This window comes from Ictidomys tridecemlineatus, unplaced genomic scaffold, assembly GCF_052094955.1.
Source record: "Ictidomys tridecemlineatus isolate mIctTri1 unplaced genomic scaffold, mIctTri1.hap1 Scaffold_46, whole genome shotgun sequence".
NCBI classification, from domain to species: Eukaryota; Metazoa; Chordata; class Mammalia; order Rodentia; family Sciuridae; genus Ictidomys; species Ictidomys tridecemlineatus.
The window spans coordinates 999,441-1,027,158 of NW_027522984.1; the positions used below are offsets into that span (position 1 = coordinate 999,441).

General features: G+C 31.6%; 1 pseudogene; it reads right to left on the reverse strand.

Annotated features, from left to right (window-relative positions):
• Positions 1-27,718, reverse strand: part of LOC144373711 (uncharacterized) — a 54,048-nt pseudogene that overhangs the window by 2,607 nt on the left and 23,723 nt on the right.

Genomic DNA, 27,718 nt, shown 5'->3' on the forward strand with positions numbered 1-27,718 from the left:
AATCTAAATTAGAACTAAAAAAAAAAACTTCATTTGAATAGAACAGCAAATTCCAAACACAAATACCTCAAGGCCTTGCAAGTAAGGATCTACAGAAATAGGTTAGGCTGATTCTGTGATACTTCCTCCAGATAATCAATACTCAATTCCAGGAAGCTATTGACTTGCCTCGTGGAAGACAGTGCACTCAGATTTTTCAGATTTCACAAGAAAACAGGAATTTTTTCCCTTTTTTTTGAATTGTTTGGCTTTAGTTTATTTAAATCACTGTATAACATAAATTACAAATTGGTGACTGAGAAGGATCTCAAGGTGACTAGTTTGAGAGTGCTATGCCACTTACTGTAACAAATCCTATATAGGTTTTAGTTATATAACTATCTAAATTAGTATTAAGATTAAGCTGGCGTTGTAGCTCAGTAGTAGAATACTTGCCTTGCACAAGTGAAACCCTGAATTTGATCCTCAGCAGCATGTAAAAATAAATAAATAAAAATAAATAGTAAAAAATTAACATAACTCCCTGTCACAGTATAAATCATTATTTAATAATTTAGTGGTTATTTAGGAATACTAAATTCAGAAGCTGATTATACTTCTTGATATAGTATAACACATTCCTTTTATATGGTAAAATTTGAAGGAATATAAGTACCTATTAAGCAAGTATTTACTAAACACATAAACTAATATGTCCCTACTTTAGTTTCCCACTACATAAAGAAACTGCTAAGTGTGTAAATATAAATAAATATCTGCCTTTAAGAACATTAAACATTTTTAGAGATATAAAGCACAAATAGGAAGCACTTAGAAAATAATGCACAATTGGCATATCATCAGTAAAAAATTACACAGAATTGGTGCTCATTATTTAGGCTGTATCAAGGAAGAGCAACATTAGTAGCTCCTGAAAGGCTATTAGAAATGGCGACTCTGGGCTGACTCTCACAGAATTAATATGCATTACAACAAACTTCTCTGTTGACTTGCATACCAATATTTAAGAAACACTGTTTGTTATTGGTTATTCAAATAGTTTTGAATCAATCTTGCCTTATCATTTAATAGCTTGTGATTTGGAGCAAACTATTTTTCTTTCTTCTTTTCTCTCTTTCTTTCTGGTGCTGGGGATTGAACCCAGGGTTCCTCCACCTATGAGCTATATCCTTGGAATTTTTCTTTGAAATTATCTTAGAGTTTTACTAAATTGCCTAGGCTAGCCTTGAACTTGTGATTCTACTTCAGCCTTCTGAGTAGCTGAGATTGCAGGTGGGCCCCAATATTCCTGTTTGGGTAAACTGATGTAGTAATACTTGGTTTATCCACTTTTGAAATGATAATGCCTTACTTTATTGGTTGTAGTGAAGGTAATGGAGACAAAATACACAAACAGTTTTACCATACCTAACATATAATAACTGCTAGAATTTTAGAATCCGTATTTAATTCCAAAGTAAAGAAGAAATACTAGAATAACTAGAAATAGAGAAAATAGACTGCAATGAAATTTTGAAATATCAAAAAAGAAATAAGAATTCAGAACAGGAAAAAATCCAATCTAGATTAAATAAAAATATAAGCAAAAGGAAACAAAGCCCACTGAGAGTATGTGGGTTTAAAATACCATTCAAAATTCAGCTGTCTGTCCTCCATGAAGGCTTGGTACCTGAGATGTCAGTTATGGCAATATAAAAGGAAGGAAGAAAATAACTATAGAATTGAAAGTGAATAATCTATTTAATAAATATTTGATTTTCAAACTAAACATTAAAATCTATCCTTAGCATCTATTTTTGCACACAGACAAAATGTGAGCAGAAGAACAGTGCTTAAGGAAACCTTACATGACATTTCAAGAAAATGTCTTTAGTCTGCTTTATCAGAAAAAAAATTTATTGAGATTCATTGCAAAAATGTTATTCTTAAAACTGACTTAAACTGCTGAACTGATATTCTTCTATGACAAAATATTAATATTTGATTATACTAAGAGTACAAGAAGACTTCTCTTCAACACATTTTTTTTTAAAAATTTGTAGTTGTAAATGTATAGAATGTCTTTATTTTATTTATTTTATTTTTATTTGGTACTTAGGATCGAACCCAATGCCTCACACATGCTAGGAGGCAAGTGCTCTGCCACTGAGCTCCCTCCCCAACCCTCTTCCATGCATTATTTATATCACACTGGGAAACATAGATGTTTATCTTTCCTTTAGAGTCACATATATCTAGATTCCTATCTTAGGTCTTCTACTCATCAATTTTGCCAACTTTGGTAAATTTATTAGATAATATCTCTCCCATATTTTCAAAAAAATGTTTACAGTAACAAATTTGACTAAAATAAAACTGTCTGTCTTTTCCCCCTATCTATTCAATAAGAATATTCCCAACAAATCCTAGGAAGATACTGAATATAAAATAATACATGTAGAGCTCCTAGCTTCATGTCTTGAGCATATGTGCTTAAAGTTATAGTTCCATTTCCTTATGAGTATTTAATCTTGCTAAGTGAAATATACCAGTCTCAAAAATTAAAGGATCTAATGTTTTCTCTCTCATATGAGGAAGCTAAAGCAAAATAAGAAAATGAAGAAAGAGAAGATTGGTATCATAAAATAATGGAAAGATCACTAGACTAGAAGGAGATTGAGAGGGAGAATGGAGGGAATGGAAAGGGGGTATGCAAAGCAATTTTAAAGTCATGTTATATACATACACAAACATAACATAGGCTATTTCAACTTTATGTAAAAGTAGAAAGAACCACAAAAAAGTGAACAAGTACATGAACAAAAGGAAAATCACTATCATATAGGAAGGAAAATGAGAAAAGGGGCATGAGAAGTAAAGAGGAGGAGCCCGAACTAAAATCGAGTTACATGCATGTATGACTTTGTCAAAAGTAACCCAAGTACAGCGTATAATTTTAATAGGGTAATGTGCGCGCACGGGCACACACACACACACACACATATATTTTTATAAGCTTCCCCTCACTGACAATAAAACTGGGGCAATATATACACGCATATTTAAATTGAATTTCCACTTTTTGAATTTTGATATAGACCCAGTCTTTATACTTATGTATATGGATATATATTAAAATCAGTCACTCTTAATTAAGCTCACAAACCACGTCCAAATATAATCTCAAAAACAACTAGTCAATGTGCTAATTACTTACCCTCTTATGTATACAAGTCATTCATTAGCAAGAGGGGTGACATTAAACAAAAGAAGCTCATACACTTTGATCATGTGTAAATTACTATGATCAAAGACAAAAACTCAGATATTCTGGTTCTCAGAGCTGTATCTGATATCTGTGGGTTTACTCCTTATCCCATTCAACCTGTTGCCAATAGAAGTACTCTTTTGTTATAGGTAGGCTCCTGTCATAGTAGTCTTAATGAACTGATAAGGAAATGAAGAACCCTTATTTAATTCCAAAGTAAAGAAGAAATACTAGAGTAACTAGACTAGAACTGCAATTGTGGGAAACTCATTTCCTCTCCACCCACGAATACTACAGATTGAACTCAGGGGCACTCTTACCACTGAGCTAAACCTCAGCCCTTTTTATTTTATTATTTTTTTTTTAAATTTTGAGATAAGGTATCATTAAATTGCCCATGCTGGCCTTAGGCATGCAATCTTCCTGCCTCAGTCTCTGGAGTAGTTAAAAACAAGCACCACTTTGCCTGGTTGAAATTCATCTTTCAACCCTGACCAAGCTGTTTTATGAAAATTCAGATACACAAATTTACTGTGTGTGTGTGTGTGTGTGTGTGTGTGTGTGTGTGTGTATCTACAGTTTTAATCATTAGGGAAGAAAAAAATTTGCAAAAAATCTATCAATTCTTAAGTCCACATTCCATTCTTTTTTTAGAATATTATGCTTGAGTAAACAGAAGCAAACATTTATGGTAAAATTCCCTTTCATTTTCGAGAGACACAGTTTAAAACAGTGTTATAATTTACCCAATTACTACCAACACAAAATAAATAAAAATTATTTGATATATACAACACAAGCCAAGTTAAAAGTAACATTTATGTAGCAAAATGAAATTAAACCTGTCTCCCTCTGTACAAAATGAAATTATACCTCTCTCTCCTCCTCTGTACAGAACTCAAATCAAAGTGGATAAAAAACTTAGGCATTAGAAAAGAGACCCTCTGCTTACTAGAAGAAAAAGTAGGCCCTACTCTTCACCATGATGACCAAGGATCTAACTTCTTTAACAAGACCCCAAAAGTGCAAGGAGTAAAAACAAGAATCAATAAATGGGATAGACTCAAACTAAAACATGTCTTCTCAGCAAAAGAAATAATTAATAATATGAAGAGAGATCCTACAGATTGGGAGAATATCTTTACTGCATGCACATACAATAAAGCATTAATGTCAAAAAAACTTATACAAAAATAACCCAATCAATAAATGGTCTAAGGTACTTAACAGACACTTCTCAGAAGAAATACAATCAACAAATATATGACAAAATGTTCAATATCTCTAGCAATTATAGAAAAGCAAATCAAAACTACTCTAAGATTTCATCTCACTCCAGGCAGATTGACAATGATCAAGAATAAAGGCAAGAAGATATGGCAAAGAGATAGTGAAAAAGGAACACTCATACATTGCTGGTGGGACTGTAAATTGGTAAAACTATATGGAAAGCAGATGGAGATTCCTAAGAAAACTTGATATAGAACCACCATTTGGCCCAGCCATCCAACTCCTTGGTTTATACTCAAAGGATTTGAAATTAGCATACTACAATGACACAGCCATGTCAATGTTTATAGCAGTTCAATTCACAATAGCTAAACTATGGAACCAATCTAAGTGTCTTTCAATATATGAATGGCTTAATAAATGTACAATGGAATATTACTCAGCCCTAAAGAAAAATGAAATTATGGCATTTTCCAGTAAATGCATGGAGCTTTAGAACATCATTATAAGCAAAATAAGCAAATCCTCAAACACCAAAGGCTAAATGTTTTCTCTGATATTTTGATGGTAATTCAAACTAAGAAGGGGCACTAGGAAAAAATACTTTAGATTACCTTAGATTAGGTAGATGGGAGTAAAGATAGGGGAGGGGAAAGGTTAGAAAAATAGGAACGATGACACAAACATTATTGCCTTATGTACATATATGTCTGTATTACTAATGTGATTCTATAACATGTAAAATCAAGGCTTTGTCTGTAGCTCAGTGACAGAGCACTTGCTTGGCACATGTGATGCACTGGGTTCAAACCTCAGCACCACAGAAAATAAATAAATAAAAATAAAAGTACTGTGTCTGTCACATAGAAAATCAGAAAAATAAATTATACCTACCTATGTATATAAAAGTGCACAAATGCATAATACTGTCATGGATAAGTAATTTAAATTTTTTTTCAAAAATTAAAAAGTAATGTTTAAAAATGAAAGATTTTGGTGATTCTAATATACTAAATACTTTTAATATTACTGCACTGATAAGGGTAATAATTTGTGTCACATTAGAGTTGTAGCTAACATTTATTTTAATAACAAGTAGTATGTTCTATCAAGGTTGTTCTTGCCATTTATCATCTTTCTACAGTACATTTTTATAAGGAACTGTGAAGGATAGATGAGATTTAAAACTAGCCATACAACTTTTTCTTAATATTTTTACTGCCAATGCCCAAAATGACATAAGAATGATTTACACAGTGCTACAGGGAACTATAGCACACTAATTTTCCTTTAGATTTTTACCTTCTTTATATTAAAAAAAGCTTCCCTGTATCCTTTCTTTCCTCTTTTTAATTATATTTTAGTGGTAGCTATATAGGATGCTTGTTATTTAAACAATTTCAGTTACCAAATTATGTCCCCAGCTATAAAGATTGGTTAGTTTTCCCTAAATTATCTTGAAGGTTATTTCAATCCAGTTATGTTTTCTCTCATCCAATTCTTACCTCTGGTAAGGCGAAAATGTTATTGTTCTCCAAATTTAAGTCTTCAAGTGCACTGCAGTTTGCTAGTGATCTGGGTATTGCTGACAGTCTATTGTATCTCAGACCAAGATGATATAAATGAGACAGGTTGCCTGAAAATATAAAATGAATCTCTTTACTGTCACAGGGTATCCACCGGATTACAAGATTCTTATCTTCTAGAACCAAGGAACTTTGATAAGAAAAATAATCAAATATGCAGCTATACTTTCTTAAGTATCCTATTGAAAATTATTGTCATTTTTTAACAACTTAATCTTTAGAACCAACTTGTGACAAGTAGTTACACAGATTGGGCATCACTAATGTAAAAATCTGAAGTGCTTCAAGATCAATAACTTTCTGAGCACCATACAAAAATACATCTACATTAATGAAATTTAAGCAAAACTTGCTTAAGAACATATTAGCCACTAATGAGTACATTAAAAATAGTGCTTTATTTTCCAGGCATGTTCTAGTTTTATTGTCAGTATGAGAATACACATGAGCTACACAGATGGATATAATGACATCTACTACCATAAAAGATTAAAATCAAATTAAACTTACCAAATAACATATATAAGAAAAAAGTTTCTTTGACATAACAGTTGCTATGACATTATTACATAGGGTAGGTTAAAATGCCAGATGTTGTCTTTACTTTTAAATTTTCTTTTCCAATGTTAGAAGACATAGAAATGAATGTCTGGTCTCTAGGTCACACTTATGTTTTTAGTGACAAATACTTGTGGGCTTTCAATTTTCAGAACCTTCTAGTATCTGTCCATTTGTTTCTCTTTGGTTTGATCATTTTTTAAAAACTGTTGTATGATAAACTTTCTTTTTGATATTTATAAATGGATGATAGCATACATTAAGTTGACAGCATAAATTAAGCCTTGGAACTTAAGAGGACAGTCATTATGCTTCATAATTTTCTGTCATTCATTCATTGGTTTCTTTCCCTCTTGCTGAAGAAAGTTACATGAAAATGATTAATTGGTACAGTTTTTCTTTCTACATTTATAAAATTTAGTCATTGAAAGTAAAAAAACATCGAATAAGTCTATACTCTAAATCTATTTAACTATAATGCAGGAAAGCATCAATGTCAGTTCTTCCAAGTACAACTATTGTTAGGCTCATGCACATCACTTTACTTCAACAGGGTTTGTAAACTGAGCCAAAAAGTATTCTGGTGCCAATTAAGCAATATTCCAACAGGAATAAAATAGTATACAAAAATCAAGATTAAAAACTATTACTTAGGAAATATTAAGTGTGTATTTTCTTTAATGTATCTTCTCAATTAACTAAGGAAATTCACTAGCATCTTTTTGATGACACTCTGGTAAATTACATCCATTTTGAAGGGGAGATGGGAATGGAGGGCTTGGGTGCATTTTCAAAGCTCCAGAGAACTTAGTGGTTAGTAATACAGGCAAAAATATTTACTATTGTGATCACTGCATTTCGACATTGAGAACAGCAAAATATGTGTTGGCCAAAAGTAAAATAATCTATGACTAAACATGTTAAGTTATATGCACATTAGCAAAAATGGAGACAATCTAAATGTTCAACAAAAACAGAATGTTTAAATTGGAGGCATAACCATAGAATAGAAAAACCAAAGTGTACTTATGTGACAATGGGCAAGTTGGTAACCTCTCTGAACATGCTATATTGCTGAGCCACAACCCCACCCCATGGCAACATTCTTTAACCCAAGGAAAAACTATTATGGCAGCTGCTATTTGACTAACATCAGCTCTTCAAGACAGCAGTTGGGTATTTATTTTTTTCATAATAAGTTACACTTTTGAAGTGCTAAGGAAGCAGCAAGAGTAAAGAAACAGAATCAAAAGATACATTTCTGTTAAGTTTGTGAATACTGTTTCAGGTATATCAATCTTCTCCAAGAGATAACAGGTAGAATCTCAAAAGTCAATTAAGACTGCTGAGATTTATTACAGATCATGATTCAAAGGTTCAAATTTTTACCAAAACTCAGGCTTCTGCTACATGATACAGGAGACAGGAATGATAAAAAAAAAAGAGAGAAAAAATTATTCTAATAAACACTGTAAATAAGAAAAACTGTGATTAATAAAATTTTAAAAACATAATATTATTAACTTTCTTTACTCAAAATAGGAATGGTACTATATTTGCTGACCACTAGCAAATCACATAAAATAAGGGCAATATTATTCTTAGACTTTATTGATCTCTAAAATATTACCTGACCTTGAAGAAAACGTTATACATGAAGCCATGTGTTTTTGATATGTCATCTGAATTACAAGATATTTATAATGAAGATAATTGTTTTCATATTCATAATATAAATTAAAATCAGAAGAATCATTTCTAATAAAAAAGAAACATAGAATAATTAATGAAACCAAGACAGAGAAGGATACATAAAGAAGTTACTTTGTGTTGAAAGAAGTGAACCAAAGGACCCTAGCATCCTACTTTCTGGGAGATTTTACAATCTAGTCCCATCGACGCTCTCTCTGTGGGCCAAAACCTTTCTTTTAGTGCTCTTATTGCATCACCCATGGATTAAGGATACAAATACATGCTCAAAAATACAAAACAAGAAAATATTGCTAAAATGTTAGAATGGATAGGGTCGATCGCTTACCAAGCCCCATGTATCCATTTGATGAACTGTATGAATAAGAAAATGATATCAATGTTTAGGAGAAAGGAGGCCTAAGCAGAGATACAATAAGATTAAAGACCTTGAGGCTATAATTTGCTTGATAAGCTCAAGTACCAATGGTGTATAGCATCCACAATATTTCAAGAATTATACAGTGTCAATAATTAGAAAATCCTAAAATTCCACCGAAAAATTGTTAGAGCTAACAAACAAATTTAACAAATTAGCAGGATACAAATCCAACATACAAAAATCAATGGCTTTCCTATATACCAACAATGAATCCACAGAGAAAAAAAATCATAAAACAATCTCACTCACAATAGACTTTAAAACAAAAAACAACAACAAAATAAACCACCAACTGACCAACCTAGGAACAAATCTAACCTCTACAATGAAAAGTATGGAATATTTAAAAAATTGAAGAGCCCAGAAGATGAAAAGACCTCCCATGTTCATGGATAGACAAAATATTATTAAAATGATCTTACTCCAACAAACAGAATATAGGTTCAATACAACCCCCATCAAAATACCAATAACATTACTCATAGAACTAAAAAAAATCCCAGAATTCATTTGAAAGAATAGAAGAACCAGAATAGGTAAAGCAATGCTTAGCCAACCAAGCAATGCTTTAGGCATCACAATAAATTACTTCAAATTGTACTACAGAACTACAGTAACAAAAACTGCATTGTATTGGCATAAAAAGAGACATAGATCAATGGTACAGAATAGAAGACACAGAGACAAACCCACAGTCATATGATACTTCAAAAGGTACAAAACATATATTAGAAAAAGATAACCTTTTTAGCACTTGGTGATGGGAAGAATAAAACTAGACCCTTATGCCTCACCCTGCCAAAAACCAACTCAAAATGAATCAAAATCCTAAGAATTAGACCAGAAACTGCAACTCCTAGAAGAAAATACAGGGTCATCACTCCAGCTTTTAGACACAGTCAATAACTTTCTCAATAGAACCCAAAAAGCCCTAGGAAATAGTAAAAAGAGTTAATACATGGGACAATATCAAATTAAAAAGCTTCTGATCAGCAAAGGCAATAATTAGGAATGTAATGAGAAAAAGTACACACCTGAGAGAGAATCACTGCTGTTCTCCTAAAATAGTGTTAATAGCTAAAATAAGAACTCCAAAAACCTAACAAATAACCCCAAATAACCCCCTAATAGGTAAATAGATACTTCTCAAAAGAAGAAGTACAAATGGCTAAATGGCATTAAAAATTTTTTTGAACACCTTTAAAAACTAGGGAATGCACTACAAAACTACACTGAGACTTGATCTCATGGCAGTCATGGGCCGGTACAGTATAGAATGCTTGTAACCCAACTGAATCCTGAGACTGAGACAAGGAATTCACAAGTTCTTGGTCAGCCTCACTGATTTATTGAAACCCCACCTCAAAATATAAAAGTGATTGGGGTTACAGCCTCAGTGGTATGTGCCCTTGGATTCAATTCCAAAAACAAAATAAAAAACAAAAAAACACCCAACAAGAACAAAAAATCAAAATACAAATGATAACAAATGCTGGAGATGATGTCGAGAAAAGAAGAAACTTTTACATTGTTGGTAGGATTGCAGATTAGTACAACCACTATGGAAATCAATATGATGGGGCCACAAAATCTAGGCATGGAAACACTGTATGACCCAGTTGAACAATTATCATCAGTACTTTTTTCTCAAAGAATTAAAGTCATTAAAGCTTTAATATATGATCCATGTATACCCACATTTATAGGCAGCACAATTCATAATAGCCAAACTATGGAGTCAGCTGGCTGTTCATCAACAGGTAAATGGATAAAGAAAATGTGGTATGTGTTCACAGAGGAGATAAATTCAGCCATTCTTTAGAAGAATAAAATGTATAATTTGCAAGAAAAAATAGATGGAATTAAGACCATTAGGTTAAGCAAAATAAGCCAAATTCAAAAGGTCCAAGGTTGTATATTTTCTCTCATCTGTGGGTGCTAGAATAAAAAAGAAAAAAGAAAAGAGATAGGGAAGGGGATCAATAAAAATCAAGGGGGAGACAATAGAGGAAAGGGACAAGGCTGTGAGAGGTATGAGGAGCTGGGTAGTGATAACTGGCCAAATTATATTGTTATATCTTGTGCAAGAACAAATATGTTACAACAAATTCCATCACAATCTACAACTAAGATGCATCAATAAAAAATGAGGAAAGAGAAATAGTAATACACAGTGACTAAGCACCAATGAGAAGAAGCTAACTTTTAAACATTTTGAGTATCTTAACTTTTGCTTCTTTTGTCTAATCTGCATAAATAGTAATAAATTTTTCTGCTTCTCTTTTAAAAACTAAACAAGATTTTGTATTTGATGATAATAGTTATTTTCTGAAAATGGAATTCCACTGAAGTTATCATGCTGAGATTCCACATTATTTTTCTCTTTACCATCCCAATTAGTTGGTTGTTCAAAGTAAACTTAAAGACATATATTTCAATGTAAGAACATATAACAAATTAAAAATGTAATTCTGTATTCAAAAAGTATACTGAAATAAAAATTGGATGTACATGTTGAGTTGGCCCATAGCATACCAGGGACATGCATCCTTGGGAAAAAAAACACTAGGAGATAAAATCTAGTTTTTGAATTTTAGAAATAAAGAATAATCTTTGAGTGGCCAGGCAAATAGATTAAATCATTTATAATGAAAAATACTGGACTGGCCTTGTAGTTTTGATCATTTAATTCCGAATAACAGAGAAACTGCCTGTTAGTTCTACTAAGATCCTCAAGAAAAGGAAGTCAAATACAATGACTTTATGCACATTCAACCTGTTTAAGTAAAAAGGTCACAAACACAATAACAATAGAGACACTACTGTTCCCATAAACTATGTTTGAAAAACTTCTACAAGGATTGACTTTAACTAAAGGAAAACTGACAAAAACAACAGTGGTAACAGTCTTGCTGATGGCCATTAAGACTGAAACAAAAATTAAGATTAGGGATTAGCACAGCAGTGTATGTTACCTGTCCAGACATTATAAAAATTACAAGGAAATACCCCAAAAGGCAGGAAATAGAATAAATTCACTGGTTGCCTCATCTGCACAATAGTTCATGACTGGCATTTACAAAACACCTGATTCATCAAATGTAGAATATACATTCAATTACATACAGAGTATTTAACAAGATAGACATCATACTTTTGCACCATAAATTTTGAATACACTAAAAATGATTCAAGACATACAAAGTCATGCTTTTCCCCACATGAAATAAAATTATAAATCAATAACAGAAAGAAGGAACACATGGTATATAAAAATGTGTGAGGTGCTAACTAAAGCAATCCTTAAAGGGAATGTCATAGCACTATATATCTTTATAAAAAATAAGGAAGATCTAAATCAATGACCTCAAACTCCTACCATGAGAAACTAGAAAAACAGCAAATAAAGTTCAGAGTAAGCAGATGAGAGGGAATAATAAAGTTCAAAATGGAAAAAAATCAATGAACTAAACATCAGAGAAATAGGAAAATATCAATAAAACCTTGAGAGGAGCAATAAAACTTACGGTTTTGATAAAGAATATTGGGGAGGGAGAGACAAGACAATTTACCAATATTAGATTCTGTAGATATTAAAGATAAGAAAATGTCATAATTTTATGTCTTTAATAACAACTCAAATGCAATTAACTTATTCCTAAAAAAAAAAAAACACATGACCAAGTTTGCTCAAGAAGAAAATAATAACCTGAACACCCCTATAACCTTTAAACACATTGGAAATGCTCTAAAAACCATTCATATAAAAGAAAACCCCTGCCCCAGACATCTTCAATGGAAAACTTTATGAATAGTAAAGAATAAAATAATGCCAATTTCATATAAATTGTTCCAAAAACAAAAGTGGGACTTACTATATGTTGGCCAGCAGTATCCTTAGACCAAAATAAAACAAAGATGGGTTGTAAAATTTTATACGTTAATATATAATTTATTCCAAATAAGTCAATGAATATAATTTTTAAAACTAAAAGTACCCTTTTTGATTATATTTTTGGAAACCAATATTAGTCTTATTCTTATTATCTAGGTTTTAATCAGTTTTAAGTAATCAGCATATTTTAAAATTATATTTTATAATTTTCTTCATTGGATTACTAGAATATTCTCTTTCTAGTACTTCTAGCTTTATTCTCATGATATAATTTTTCACAGGATTTACACACATTCCCTTCTTTCTGTTCTAGATATTGACGGAAATTCTACTTTATCCTATAGATCAATATTTTTGGTGTTTTTGATCACTAAAGTACATAGCATTTTCTATTTAGTTTGATTTGTGAAGCATATTTCTAAGATTTGTCTTTTATTCATGTTTCGTTTTTTAATTAGTCTGATCATGTTTTATATACAATACATATTTTCTATGCTTTTTTCTTCCAGGATCATTTCTCTTTGTTCATCATTGCCATTTCAGTAATTTTATTTTTTTAATTTTTTAAAGTTGTAGCTGGACACAATACCATTATTTTATTTATTTAGTTGTATGTGGTGCTGAGGATCAAACCCAGTGCCTCGCACATGCTAGATGAGCATTCTACTACTAAGCCAAAACTCCAGCCCCTTCAATAGATTTTAAAGAAAGAAAATTAGGATATAGTTGTTCTTGTTTCCTACTATATTGAACCATGAATATAAATCTCATATAGAAAATTTTTAGGGGAGGGGGGGATAGTAGAGGATAGGAAAGGGAGCAGAATACAACAGATACTAATAGGGCATTATGTAAAAATGTGGATATGTAACAGATGTGATTCTGCAATCGGTATTTGGGGTAAAAATGGGAGTTCATAACCAACTTGAATCTAATGTATGAAACATGATATGTCAATAGCTTTGTAATGTTTTGAACAACCAATAAAAAAAAGAGAAAAAAAAAGAAAATTTTTATAAAATATTCACTATGGCTATAAGACCAATTCATTATGAGTTACAGATGATCTTGCCTTTCAGAACAACATTTAGAAAATACTTTTAACCCATTATCACTTCAAATAAGAATATGACATAAAGACCCATGACAAGAATTCAGGAAAGCATATGTTCAATGGACAGTATCTATAATTAAGTCTCAGCAAGCTTTTCTGTATAGAGTTGTGCCAAATAACTGGATTTTAAAATTCTTTAGCAGTTTCTTTGGGAGTTAATTCAAACCATACCCTTAAAAAACTCTAAAAACCATCTTCCAAAATAAAAATATAGAACTAACAAGAACTAAATAATAGACCATAAATAATCAAAAGGCTGAAGATTTTGAGAGCACTTTCCTAACCTGCAGCTCCAAGGCTGTCATTATGGCAAGAGTCAAATCTAGGGCCTGAGCAGAGTGGGACCAATCATGACTATAACCAATAATATAGGTGAATTAGAGATAAAACATTCCTCCAAATAATCTGTAACAAATTTTGTATTACCTAATGGACCACAAAAAATATACAGCTATGAACACAGATTGATTATAGTGCTCCCATTAGGTACCTGCCACAGTTAATCAAAAATCTTTCTAGAGAAAGATAAGACAAACCTACATCTCAAAAAATACAATAGCATCTCTGAAATATTTTTAATGAGAGTATATGAATGTTTTTCCAAATAAGCACTCTTGTATTCTTATATTACACTAATAAATAAAAAGCATTATGTTTTTAAAATTACCTTTTGTGTTTGTAGAAATGTTGGGGCTTTAGGAAAAAAATCTACATAATTATAGAACATTGTCTTGGTAAGCTTAAACTTTTTGCAGTGTGGTGTATGAAGTCTTCAAAACATGTTTTTTCTTACTACTCCCTCAACACTACAAATAAGCAACTTTAAAACTATACTGGCCATGTTCAGAAAACTAAACAGCAAAGGCTTTATTTTTTAACATTGCCTACTTTAGCAAAGAAGGGACCTCCTCCATGTAATATGCTGAAATAAAAATACCAAAACTCCATCATTTTATAATTATCTATAAATAATAGAGTATATACATGAAACTTAACATTCTTTTAAACCAACTGAATTAATTTCCTAAAATTTAATTTTATTTTCCTGAAATAGAAAAAGTTTTCAAACACTGTCTTAAAATTCTTATTACTTATATAGTACTTTGATAATTTCTTTAATTTGTGTTACCAAAATGGATAAAAAATAACCCTTTAAATATCTAGGTTGCTATAAATAACCATCAATATCTTCTTTCTTCTCTCATACCTTTAGTATCTGGGAGGTCTAGCAGTTCATTGTCCTGCAAGTCAAGGTTGATTATGTATGTGCAGTTTTCAATTTCCTTTGGAAGGTTTTCAAGTTGATTATGAGCTACATCCAGCATAATGAGGTTACATAATTCACCTGTAAATTGACCAACATAGTGATTTAATAAGCATTATTAAATAACATCTCAGGTAATACTAGGATGAAAGGGAGTCATTTTTTATGATTTTGAAACATAACTAGAAATTTAAATTATTACATCGGCAACATTTTTTTGAAAATGGAAAATCAATGAACATACTTGTATTGTAAGTACAAAACCTGGTTTTCTCCAACATATTTACATTCTTTCTGAAAATATTAAAATTGAACTCAAAATTTGAATCTATTATTTCAAAATTACATCTAATAACATAAAAATATTGCTTGTAAAAGATTACTTTACTAATCTGTATCATGTGGGGTTTTCTTCTTTTGTCCTGTTGATTGAACTCTGGGTCTCACACCTACTAAGAACATATTTTACCACTAGCTACATCCAGGGCTCCATGTCATATATTCAAGTAGCAAATTTAACCACAAATTCTGGATGACATAGTCCAGATTTAAAAAGCTGACAAATATAGCACAATTATATCAAATACAACTTGAGTTCAGATAGAGACATGCCTTACACCTCAAAGTATACATGCTTAATACAGGCATATAATCTGATATTACATAAATACATAATTTTTTATTAAATAAAAATAACTTCTTAATTTAATAGAACTTTAAAACAATAGACAATGAAGAGAAAGTTGGTATGGCTATAATTTCAGACAAAGCAAACTTCAAAGCAAGGAAAATCATCTGGCATACAGAAAACATTACATAATAATAAATGAACAGATTAATTCACACTAGACATAACAATCCTTAGAGCATGAGTACTTCCTCATCTTCACTGTGTCTGTTTGGTGCTTAGTGCAAAGCATTATATTAATTGAAAGAATAAAGATAATTAAGAAAATTTTGGATACTTCTACTCTTCATTTCAGAATAAAACTTAAGATCTGTCATCATCTTTTCAAAGGCATAATACTTAAAGATGTTTCAATTCCATGATTTGTTTTTAGAATTAGAAATTTAGGAATAAAAGACAAAAGTTAGGTAGGTGCAAATATGAATCATTTAATGGCATAAAATATACCAACTTAAAAAGTTATGTTCAGGAGCTGGGATTGTGGCTCAGCTGTAGAGCTGTTGCCTAGCACGGGCTGGGTCCAGGTTCTATCCTCAGCACCAAATAAAAATAAAGGTATTTTGTTGTGTCCATCTACACTTAAAAATGAAATATTTAAAAAATTTTTTTAAAGTATATTCAATTTTCAGTAAAAAGGCTGCTTGTATACTCTCAAGAACAAAGTGAAGTTAAATTTAAAATCCTGTTAAATAATTCCTCATTCAACAATATTATATTAATGTCTAGGTAATTTGATGGCAATGCTATAGAAAGAAACCCTTACAGAATGACTTGTGAATTTAAGTCAAATTTTTTAGGACTAAGTATAGCACAAAAAGAAAACAACAATAACAAAGAAAAGCAATAATATCTCACATTTCTTTACAAAAATTCAGCTGTTGGCTGAGCATGGTGGCACATGCCTGTAATTCCAGTATCTCAGGAGGCTGAGACCAGAATACAAAGAGTTCAAAGCCAGCATCAGCAAGGGTGTGGCATTATGCAATTCAGTGAGACCCCGTGTCAAAATAAAATTCAAAATGTGGTGTGGGTGTATCTCACTCGTCATGTGTCCCTGAGTTCAATTCCTCAGAACAACAAAAAATTTAGTATTTGCTTTTCCAAGTCTATATTTCTATCCAACAATAAGCCATAAATGCAGGTCAAATTTTGACAATATGATACTAACAGCAGTCATTCTACAATCTCATTTCTATGGGACTATGTGTAATAAATCACTTCCACACAGAAATTCCTGGGAGAATTTTAATACCTCTTGAGCAAACTATACTTACTTCATACATGCTGTGTATTACTTGAGAAAGTCTATAACGGATAGTCTTGAGTAATTTGAAGTTAAAATTAATAATTAAGTGTCTAGACTTAAATCTAATAAAACAGGTTATCTAAAAGTTTAACTGCATTTTAAAACACAGAACATTATCTCCCTGAAAAGCTCCAGAGCCTAAAATAAGAAAATTTCCTTTATCACTAACAAGATCTATAATGAATGCAAGAATACAACAGTTACTAATAGGGCATTATGTAAAAATGTGGATATGTAACAGATGTGATGCTGCAATCTGTATTTGGGGTAAAAATGGGAGTTCATAACCAACTTGAATCTAATGTATGAAACATGATATGTCAAAAGCTTTGTAATGTTTTGAACAACCAATAAAAAAAGAATTCAGTATTTAATTCATCTTTGTGTATTTTGAATAAACCTTTTACAGAATAAAAGCTGCCCTTTAAAAAATAAAAATATACCTTGTATTTTGATTTTTAAAAACTCTTACAAAACCCCACAAAACTGTAACTTTAATTTCACAACATTAATGCCAATAAATTTCTATATTCAAAATAGTTCAGAAGTTTTCCCATAATTAAAAATAAAGATAATTAATTTCTTTTTTACTAACTTTACACATCTAGATTCATTACTTTTTTCCTACTACCATTCTCTTAAAACATTTCATTTATTTCCTTAATATTCAGCTTACTATAAAAGACAAGAATGAGTGCTATAGAAATGCTAAGTGTTGGTTTAATACAGATCTCTCTTCTACTTTTCTGTTCTGGATTTTTTTTGTTTGCTGTTTTGATTCCATTTTTGATACAATATGTTGCTCAGGCATATCTGGAAATGTTGGGCTCAAGCCACCTTCCTTGCCACAGCCACCCAAGTAGATGGGATTAAAGGCATGTGGCACCCTGCACAGCTACTATGTTTGATTTTTTCCTATTTTGTAATTGCATCATATTAGTGATACATTAGGATTCGTTCTGATGCAATTATAAATGCATGAAGTATGATTTGCTCCAATTCAATATAAAATACTTGCTTTTATCCACCCCTCAGATCCTCTTTTCTTTCCTTTATTGATCTTTCTGCTATTTAAGTACTTTTTTTCCAATTAATGTCTTGTGGACATACATGATGATGAGATTCACTCTAGTATAGTAATATTAGAGTTTTAAATAAAAATGTAGGTACTGCCAAAATTTAAAAAAATATTTTTCTATTTTCCTATGGCACTTCAGGTTCACAAAGGTATAATATGAAGATCTTTAGAAATACACTAAGTAGAAAGTGATGTGAATTTAAAGCCTTCAGATAAAAAAAAGGAAAGTTAGAGAATGGGCACATAAAGCCTTAATATATCTAGTATAAATATACTTTGAAAACAGATGACAACTTATTAATTAAGCAAATGTCTTTCAAATTCATTTTTCCAATCAAAATCAGAACTGATTGTGTTTGTAATAAAGGTCTAATTATATCTATATCCTATCTTACATTTTAATCCTACAAAATAATCTCAAGTCATGTAGTATTAAGTAGATCACAGGGAAAATGGAACTTAGAAACAAATATTAGAAATTTTCTGATGTGGAAAAGCACTCAACAGAATTATTTAACATAACAAACAGTAAAATCAATAGTAATAACCCAAATGTTCTTACCAATTTCAGCAGGTAGTTGTTTGATTTTGTTCTCTCGAATGCTAAGCATTCTGAGTTTTGAAAGGTTTTTTATGTCCTTTTCCACAGTAGTTATGCAATTAAAGCGAAGGTAGAGAGTGGTGAGAGAATCTAACCTATACACCACTGAAGGAATTTCTCTCAGTTTAATATGCTGTAAATCAAGTAACTGCAGCTTCTTTATGTTATCAAGAGAGTCAGTCAAACTGGTAATTGAATTTTCACTTAGAGCCAGTATCATGAGATTTACTAGACAGTCCACCAGTGCTGGGAGGGACTGCAGTTTGTTACTGTATAAATAATGCTTGGTTAATTGAGTCAAGTGTTTTATTGATGATGGCAATATGTGCATAGACTTCTTGGATATGTCCAAACACACTGCATTCTCTTCCAGGCATTTATTGAGCTCTTTAGTTACTTCTGCATTACTGTCTTTTTTCCCAGTCCCACATGCAGGACTTGGCCACTTGATCATATTGTCAACTAAAAAACCCACCCCTGGTTGGGCAGCACAGGAGACCTTTTTTTTTTCCATCTTTGGCATCTTTCCCTTTGGTTTTAGGTTCTTTTTTAAGGCTTTCTCTCTCCAAAACTCCAGAGGTCTTTGACATCTTTTCTCTTTCTTTGACTTATGGCCCTCTCTTCAAGGAATTTGGAATCTGACAGAGGTAAATGATTACAAATCCCTCTGTTGTAAAACTTTATGGAAGTTAAAGTGAGAGAAATCACAACGACAGCTAACATTTATTAAGTTCTAATACAAATACTGAAGAATTTACAAATATTTATATATTTTACATAGATATATATAACAGCACTATGAGATGAATTATTATCCACATTTTCTAAAAAGGGACACTGAAACACAGAAGTACTTTTAGATAACTAGCTTTGTTATCATGGAAGTGAAAAACAGCCGACATTTTAAATCAGCATATATCTACAGGCTATATTCCTAACCAGCACCCTAAACTGCTCTACCTACAAGTAATTATAGCTTTAGAGAACAGGAAAGGTTATAAAGTTGATAAAAGAATGGACCAGCAGTGTGGCAAAAGAACAAAAGGAACAAAATTATATAGATGGAAAAATTTTTTAAATAAGGGAAAACAGTATTAAACTGTGCACTTTAGTAAGCACTTTATTTTATTCTCATACAGATTAATCAGAAGGATCACCCTTGAGAATCCATGACACAACAATCTCTAATGATGTCTATATTCTTGGAAAAGTGAAAGATTAATAGCACAGGAAAAGTACAAAAAGTTCACTGGTGAAGAAATGGTATGGAAAACTTTTGTGAAAGGCATCAGTTCTCCCCAACATATTTTTAAATTTAAAATATACAATTCTTATTTTTAACTCTTGTTAGCTTTAACTGATGATACACATTGCTTGGCACGAATAAGGACTCTGGGTTTGATCCCAAGAACAGAAAAAATTGTAGGCTATGGCCCCTCACTCACACAAGTTCAGAGGTTAGACTGTCAGAACACTCAAGACAACTAAGTAACTAGGTAGTGTAGTATATTAATTCCTCATATGAGTGTCACAAACTATAGAATGTTTCAGACAATCATTATCAGTGAAAACAGCTGAGGTGAACTTAGGCTAACTTGCCCGTTATTAATGGAGTAGAGTTCAAACAAGGAGACGGGGGTGGTACATCAGGAAAGGGGACATTTTGTCTAAAATAAAAATGAATGGGCTTAGTTTACATATGATAGTGAAAAGCTAGGAATTTGATCAAACAGGAGACTTGAGATGATAAAATAAGCAGGCTAGGGAATGAAGGATCTATAATTTGAAAATGCAAAGTATAAACTTACACTGGTAAATACAATTAAATAAATGTGCTGTTATTTGCTAGCATACCAGGAAAACTCTGGATCATGACATTCACCACTATGGCCCATTCAAACCAACGAAGTGCTTTTACTTAAACAATATAACAATTAATAATGGAAAATATGCATCACTTCAGGGATGCAGAATTACTCACATATACTTAAAATGTCATCATGAGCCAGGCATGAAGTCACATGCCTGTAAATTCTAGTAGATCCCCAGAGGCTGAGGTAAGGGCATCACAAGTTAAAAGCCAGCCTCAGCAATTTAGTGAGGCTTTAAGCAACTTTGCAAGATTCTATCTCAAAATTAAAAAAATAATAATAATAATATAAAAGAGCCAGGGAGGTGGCTCAGTGTGTAAGCACCCCTGGGTTCAATTTCTGGTACTAAAATCAAACAAACAACAACAACAAAAGCATTGAAAAAAAGGCCATCATGCTAAGTTTCTGAAAATTCAGTTTTTATTTAGATATATACACACAATTTAGAAGGAAAAATCCAATGTTACTGTGTAAAAGTAAATAATATTTAAAAGTGCAAAAGCTGAGGCTCCATCTCTAACTACTCAATCAGAATCTTTATGGAAGAGAGTACAGGAAATGTAAAACCTAAACCAAAGTGTCTGCATAAAAGCTTATCAAGTTTGGGAAACATTTGATGTGACCAAATGTGTGATCTGAAAACCAGTAAATGTATTTCTCAAGTATCATTCTAAAATAATGAAGGTTGAAGGTCAAGGACAGTTCATGAAATAAGTACATTAATGAAAAAAAAACATTTCTCATAATTTTAGGGTACTCTTGAAGTCTAAAGGAGTTCCCTTAGTTTATTAACATCATACACTATATTTGAAATTCAGACTACCAATACTTGAGCTAGTTCAATGATTTTACTCTAGCCGTGATGGATTTGAGCTGAGTCACATACCCATCCTGCAGCTCCTGTACCTAATGATGTTTGCTACTACACAGTTTACTCACAGTTCACCATGCTTTTATTCTTTAATTAAATAACCAGGCTGGATTATTTACATTAAAAAAAAAAACACATCTAGTAAAAACATTTTGTTCAGGTGAACTGACTTGAGAGTCCAAAAGTAAATTCTCAATCTATTTCTGAATCAATTGACACTGCCAGACTTTTTAAGAGAAAATGTACTCAGAGTAATCTTTGATGTTGCTTGAAAATAAGATATTCAAGAGTCTGGGCTTTATGTAATTACTTTAATTGTATAATGTTTGGATGGACAGCTACATTTACAAAAATTGAGAATTTTGTACTCATTCATGTAATAGTATAAATAGTACTCAGTCTCAAATGCTTCAAATCCAGTTGAGGAAGAAAACCTAAAATTGTATCAATAATTAAACTGATGCCAGCAATGTGTTTTTATACTGAGATACTCACCACCCCTGGTAACTCTTATTTCCAACCATCTAATAATTACTGTATATAGAGCACTTTATATGGGGTTTTTCATAGTCTCACAACCAGATCCTAAGGAATATATTAAACAAATCTCATTCTTATAACCAAGTTAACTCTCTTAAATCCATTTTACTATTAATCCAAAATGGCATCAAACCAGAAAATGGCACTGATTTCCCCCTTGCAAAGGTCTAGGTTGAGGTAATTTCATGAGCAAAAAAAATATGTTATAAATTATGAAAACAATTTTGAATTTCTAAGTTGAAAAGTGACTCTATTCCGTACATATAAACAAGAACAATGACACATCTAATAAGTGGAAAATTTTTAAAAAAGGGATGCTGATTTTAAATTCCATGTATATCCTTTGCCTTATAACATGCTCAATTACAAAGATAAGCATCCATATCATGATTGCATATGGGTGTTGATTAATTTAGACTTCCAGTATCTTCTAAGTCAGGGTTCTGTCAAGAAGCTTTCTGTTACTGTGACAAAATATCAGATAAACAACTTTAAGGAAGTAAGGATTCTTTTGGTTCACATTACAGAGGCTTTGGGCTATGGTTGCTTGGCCCTGTTACCTTTGGACCTATTGTGAGGCAGTACATCATGGCAGGGAATACATGAGGAGCAAGACTTCTCTCAACATGCTTGCAAGAAGCAAAATGGGAAAAACATCCCAGAGTCTCAATATTCCCATTAAGGGTGTGCCTCTGAAGACCTAAATTCCTTCCACTAAATTCTACCTCATAAAAGGTTTCAAAGCCTCTCAAATGGGCCATAATGTGGGGCCCAGGCCTTTAATACATGAAATTTTGAGGTAAAAAACTTTCTGTAGAGGGCCATAGGCTTTGCAGACCAAATTAAGTCTGTGTGGCAGGAATATGGATTCTGTTATTTCAGTATGAGAGCAGAAGAAGACAACACACAACAAACAGAAGTAGATGAGTTTCAATAAAATTTTATAGCAAACCAGGCCTCAACCTACATTTGGCCACTGGTCCATAGTTTAACAAGTCTTATCTTGTCACCGTTTCAAGTTTTAAATGATTATTTCATAAGTCTCAAGATGACCATAATAAAACTAAAAAGAAAACTCGTAAATCTTCATCTATAATTGAGGATTTCAACACCCCCTTCTTTGCCAATTACTCAAGAGACCAGACAGAGTGGAGGTAATGGTTTCTAAATTGGTCACAGAAAAGTCTAAATTAATTGAAAGCATCAGAAAAACATTATATAAACAATAACTGATAAAAACCACAGGAACAAAAGATGACAACAAGCATGAATCTGTAAATTTGAATGTTAATGAATTTCTTGTAATACATAAGCAATACCTAAATAATGCACTAACCATATCTCTAAAATTACACAACTATATAAATCACCATGTTTACATATACTGTATATGAAAAATCATATGTAATATGTTCCAAAGTTATATGTAATATACTTTATAAGCATTTACAGAAGTTTGACGGAGATTTTGTATTTATAGACTGTTGTTATCATATGTGCTGGTATTGGGATATAAATTCCAAAAATGTGTCTTCTTCATAATGTGTAATTTTGTATCTTTTTAAAATAAAAAAGTATAAATTTATGTGGAAGTTACACATCTATGTAAGAGCACAGAAGAACTAAAAATATACACCAAACTTACGTGCTTAATCTCTCACAGGAAAAGATGTGGGAGTTGAGATGATGAGGCAGTAAGGGGAAGGCATGGTGAGGGCACAAAGTTGAACAAGGTAAAAAATTTGAGGCCAAATTCTTAAAGGCTATGGATACTCCGTTAAAAGAGTCTATACCCTGCCACATATTTCTCTTCTAGGATTTCATGGGTACTATATATCAATAACACCAATGAAACTAATATCTTGATTGATAATTTTTAGTTTCCGAGGGATGATGTATCTCTAAATGACAATTAACAAAGGAGTCTGTATTTGTCTGGCTGGCCTAGAAGGAAGCTGTATATCCCCATGTGTCTATGTCTGGCAGAACTCAGGAAAGGCAAATCTGTTTTAGAGCCTTTAGTTAAACTCTTTTCCTAAAAGCAGATCTCCACTCTATATGTTTTTACCCCCCATTCCACCCCACTTGGTTCTAATAGTATAAAATTTTCTACTTCAACTCAGACAGGAGAGTTTACCAACTATTACATTTGATTTCCAAAACAATTTTTTAAAAAAGCAAGCATCCCAGGTAGCAGTATTTTTATTTAACAGATAACCAAGGTCTAGTGAAATGATTTGCCAGATAGTATCATTTGAATCTGACAACAGTATTTGCAGCAGCAAAAAAGTAATTATTGAGCAATTGTTATGTGCCAAGCACTGTGATAAGTGCTTTTATCATTCAATTCACTAAGTTGCTAAAATAATTCTGAGGCAGATTAAGGCCCATTTATAGATAAGAAAATGCTGGCTTAAAGAAATTAAATGACCTATCTAAGAAGATATTTTTGACAGTCATGAGACTATCACCTATGATAATATATGCCTATTGAATTTCAGAATACAATAAGTAAATATAAATAATCATGTAAATAATTTGAATTGGACATATGAACCAAGAAAAATATTTGACAGAAAAAAGATTTCTAAAGGTAGGATTGAATTCTATGGTTTAAAGGAAAAATTGCCAACTAAATACAAAAAACTCAAATATGTATTTTTTTTAGAAATTATTTCCCCCTCAATTCAGTCCTGATCCTACAACCACACTTGTAATTTACTGATCATTCTGGAACTTAAAAATAATACACTTATATCAAATGCATAATTCATAAAGTCCAATTGTACTAAATATCTGTATGCAAAAGTGTGCCAAAATAGTTTTTTAAATAAATTTAAATTCAAAATGTAGATATTAACTCTAGTCATTTAAGTGCACTTGTTAAATAATATTAGATGATATAGATAAATCTTTCCATAACCAGCCACTAAGAATTGATGATGCAACTCAATTCAGAAAAGAATTGAACTCACCTATCCTTGGCCCATTTCCCTGGTCTTAATACCTAGCCCTGATAATTTGCTTAGTAGTATAACCAGTAAGGATACATGCTTATTTTAAAACTAGTAATCTTATGTTGGGGGGCAACAAAAGGTGGATGAGATAAAGAGAAGAGAAAAATAATTTAGATTATTGAGGAGAGAACTGTGTGTCTAGTGGCTTACTTAGTTTCTCATTAAATATGACTCACCTCATATTATACAAACAACCTTTTCCCTCAATTCTCTTGTTAAGTGGAGATATCATTTAACTAATTTTCATCTCAGAAGAAATATCCTTAAAAGAATAATACATAAATGAAAATGCAGTAAAAAGAAAAAAAAAGACAACAAAAGATGTGGAACTGGGGTTTTGGTTCTAAATCCCTTGATGAATTGCAATATGATTTGAGCAAAAAAATATATATATTTCTGGGCTTCAATTTTTTATAAGAAAAGTAAGTCTTGAGGGTATATACAATGATTTCATAGGTTTCTTAAAACACCAAAATTTCTACTACTAAGTCTTAATAGAATATAGTTCCAAAAAACCCAAAGGTTTAGTACATAATGTTGAAAATCAATTCTAATAAAATTCTTAGGATTATAGAAAAATACACTTGACAATAGAAGACACAAACATTATTAATTGTTCTGAGTATATTTACACACTGAGATATTTTAATATTTAAAAGTATATTAGGTCCCCATGGCCTTAGGTAACCATGATTATCTCCAAACACATATTTATGAATATCCTAACAATATGTTAATCTGAAAATATTCTGTAATATATTCTCAAAATCTCCCCAAAATGTATTTCAATATCCTCTAGTTTCAATGGTCAAAGATATTTGGGATAAAATGTGTTTCTAACATCAATGTTGATTGGATTTTCAGAAGAAATTATTTGTGCTCTTTATATTTTTCATGGGGCCATCATTACATTATACACAAAAGTTCTCAAATTTATGAGGATAATAAAACATTTTCTCAGGAATATCTATTAATCTCATAATATTTTAAGCATTTAAAGTTCCATTTACTAGCAAACGTGTCATTTATCAAACAAACTAGAACACTGATACATATTTTTAAAACTATTATAATTTTGAGATTTTAAAAAGTATAAAGTTACCAGTAACTGGAATGATAAAGAGCTGAGACCAAAATTTCCAATAATCTACCAAATATTAAAATATTCCGTGACATTGTCATATGTAATTTTTTTTGTTTGTAAACATGATGTCATTTTTAATACCTTTATTTTATTCATTTATTTACTTTTTAGGTGGTGCTAAGGAATCAAACCCAGTGCCTTGCTCATGTTAGGCAAGCACTCCAGCACTGAACCAAAATCCCAACCCTGTCAGACGTACTTTTAATTTGGAACTAAGAAAGTAATCTTGTAATTGCCTAGGAAAAATTAAGGGGAAAACACTGATCTCTTCCCAACTGCTATACTTCTCTTGCAAATCCAAAATGATAGGGAGAATGGAACTGAGTCAAATGCATATATCCAAATCAGAGAACATAAGGATTTTAAATATTTATTTTAAAAATATCATTAAGTGAGAAAAATGATTGGCATTTTCCTTTGAAAACAAAATGTCATTCAGAAAAAATATATTGTATAATTACTGTTATTATATCAAGGGTCTTAAAGTAAAATTATTTGAGTGGCAGAATCTAAAACATCAAAGTTAAATTTTCAGATTCAGTTCAAAAAGGAATCAACAGTAAGACATACTAAAGAACTAATAACCAATCTACTAATAGTGCCTGACTATATTCTCTAATATTATTCTTAATATTTTCTAATACAAGGCTTTATAATCACAAATTGATACAATCAAAATAATATAGTAGGGCTAGGGTTGTTACTCAGTGGTAGAATATTCACCTAACACACATGAGGCACTAAGTTCAATCCTCAGCATCATATAAAAGTGTAATAAAGATACTGTGTCCACCTACAGCTAAGAAAAATACTTTTAAAAACAATTTAATGCTAAAATGTGACTTTTTAAGTTAATTTTTGTTTAATCTATAGCTGAGATGTAGATCAGTGCTGACATGCTTCCCTAGCAAGCATTGATGGAGGGGGAACCTAGCACACCCTCTGTAAATAAAATGGTTTTAGCTCTCAGGAAACTACACTGACAGATAAGCATGTATTTTATTATTTTTAAAAAATATTTTTCAGTTGTATTTTGATACAATAGCTTTATTTTATTTATTTTTTTGTGGTACTGAGGATCAAACCTAGCACCTTTCATGGACTAGGCAAGTGCTCTACTGCTTAGCCACTATTCCAGTTCCCATATTTTATTTGTTATAGCAAAATTATTTTAATTTAAAAAAAACAGGACCAACAGTTCTTAAGATTTCTAGTTTGAAAAATGGTAGAGGAAAGATGGCCTCCTCTTCCTCTTGGAAAGTCTCAAAACAACCAGGAGAGAAAAATGAGAAACAGAAATACTAATACTATGTTCAAATAAACAGAAAACCACCATAGCCACATTATAGAAGAAGAGTTGCCAAATGCAGTGAAGAAACTAACGAGAAATGGTGGAACATCTCAAGCAAGCATGAAAGGTATAAGCTTCAAATCTAAAAACTATCATCTGTTCACTAAATTAGATTGCACAGCCAATCAATCTCTGCTTGCATCACCTGAAACATTCACCCAAATCCTTGGGCACCTCTCAAGACAGAGAAGAATCAGAAGAAGTCATAGTTTGAAAGGACACACAT